General features: G+C 37.0%; 1 pseudogene; it reads left to right on the top strand.

The window, feature by feature from the left end:
* The first annotated feature begins 373 nt into the window (after nucleotides 1–373).
* On the top strand, nucleotides 374–914 carry LOC123938720 (annotated as a pseudogene).
* Nucleotides 915–2,385: the final 1,471 nt, after the last annotated feature.

Here is a 2,385-nt window from a genome sequence, read left to right as displayed (position 1 = left end):
CATTAACATATGATAAAACTCAAACTAAAGGGATAATTTAAAAAGAAAATTCAGGGTATTGGTCAGCTCTCTGCAGAGGCAGATGATTGGTGTGGGGAAGAGTTCACAGGGAACTCAAAAGAACTGGTAATGTCTTATATCTTCAGCTGTGTAGTTCATCACAGCTGACCGTTATTATGTTTCATAGCTTCCATATGAGATTTACATATATATGTGTATATATATATATATAACAAATACAATATACATGTGACATTTTATAATAAAACATAAAAGTATATATGTATTTTAGGCCCGCCCTCTGCCCGCTGCCCCAGCTCCTCTCTCCTCTCAAGCTTCTGCCCCGGGGTGGCGGTGGGGGAGGGAGGCCGAGATGGCAGATGAGATCGCCAAGGCTCAGGCCGCGGCCTGGTGGCAACACAATCTTCGGGAAGATCATTCGCAAGGAAATCCCAGCCAAAATCATTTTTGAGGATGACCAGTGTCTTGCTTTCCATGACATTTCCCCTCAAGCACCAACTCATTTTCTGGTGATACCAAAGAAACATATATCCCAGATTTCTGTAGCAGAAGATGACGATGAAAGTCTTCTTGGACATTTAATGATTGTTGGCAAGAAATGTGCTGCTGATTTGGGCCTGAAGAAGGGTTATCGAATGGTGGTGAATGAAGGTTCAGATGGGGGACAGTCTGTCTATCATGTTCATCTCCATGTTCTTGGAGGTCGGCAAATGAATTGGCCTCCTGGTTAAGCTTGTTTTAGGGATGATTTTCCCTCCTCTAGGCAGTGGTCAATATTTCCCAGTTCTGTAGGTTAAACAATATACTTCCTTTTGCCTATGTATGGAGAGATTGAGGAAATAATTTTTAAAAGCCACACATAATAAAAGACAATGCTGCATGGTTAAAAAAAAGTATATATGTATTTTAAATAATTAAACAAAAATTATATGTGTATATATACTATACAAATAACACTTTATAGTTAAAGAAGTATAGGGAAAAAATGGAAGGGTATGAAATTTGCTAAAATGTTAACTGATAGTCACCCTGACTGGTAGAGTTCTATGTCAGTATTTTCCCAATTATAACTTTTTACATTGTCCTAATTGCTTAAATGCTAATATAATACTTTTACCAAAAGAAAGTAATTTTTCTGATGTCACAATGTCACAAAGCTAATGCACAAATTTCAACTATGCCAATATGACCTTTAAGTTCAGTCTTCCCTAGTCAGTCTTACTTACTTCCTATCTTTTGAAGATATACATTCTGTTTCTGTGTTTAAGTTCTATCCTTACTATTGCTGACAGCTCTATGGTTTCTTTGAGTTTTAATTCAGTAACTGAAGCCTTGGATGAAAATGATTGCTTTTTCCACAACCCTTTAGCAACATCTAGTGGATATCTTAAGACAGGACAAGACAAACATTTTCTTACATAATTTAAAGAGCAACAGTTTAATGGCGAATCTGACTTAGCAATATAAGTCTTAAGTTCTCAAGACAAAATAATCTCTCTGGTGATTATATAACTTTTGATACATGGGTGTGCATGCAAACACTCAGGATAAAATATAGCTGGCCTCTCCTCATTTAGCCCGCTGTGAACTTGACATTTGTTACTGCATTATATAATTGGCATTATCATCAAGAGTAATAGAGTGGTGTAAAAACCTCCAAAAGCAAAAAGGAAGAACTTGAGGAGAATGGCATCTATAAGGAATAGAGGTTTCCAGGAATATAGATTTCCCCAAAGATCTTTGCCATTTTTTTCCCCTTTGACTTGCTCCATTACCTCTCCCATCTCACTTTCACTAAAGTTCTGGACCTAGATAGGTCATGAGTAGTAGCTGATGAATGAGAGAAAAGAAGTTCTGACTTTCAGTCTTTGGATGTCTTTTAGATAAAGAAAACATGGTTGCAACCCCTCCAGTCCTTACCAAAACTTGAGTCCGATCAAAGACAGCTCTCTCCCTAGAAAGCTGGTGATACATTCTTAAAAGTAATTTGCATTCTAATGTTTACAATATATGAGGACATTCTCTCAACATTATCCAGTAACAAGGAAGAGATGACCTGAGATCAGGGACCTTGGTCCTTCAGCCCCTTAACTCTCTTACCTAAGAAACTTTGTCTAACTTCTCTTTGCTTTAATTTTCTAGCTACAAATTGGGTAGAGATTAATCCAGTCCCTGAAACTTTCATAGACATTTCTCAACAATCAATTAACAATTATTTATGAAAATGCTTTTACTCATAGTAAAAACCCACAAAGACAAGATAATAGTATTAACATTTCCATGCACATAGAAGAGACTAGTTTCTGCTTAAGACTATCAACATGTGAGGCTGGGCTGAGTTCCACGTGAGTTCAGAAACCTAGT

This window comes from Meles meles, chromosome 3, assembly GCF_922984935.1.
Source record: "Meles meles chromosome 3, mMelMel3.1 paternal haplotype, whole genome shotgun sequence".
Classification (NCBI taxonomy): domain Eukaryota; kingdom Metazoa; phylum Chordata; class Mammalia; order Carnivora; family Mustelidae; genus Meles; species Meles meles.
The sequence above is the reverse complement of the archived record's forward strand: the minus strand, read 5'-3'. Positions and strand labels throughout refer to the sequence as shown.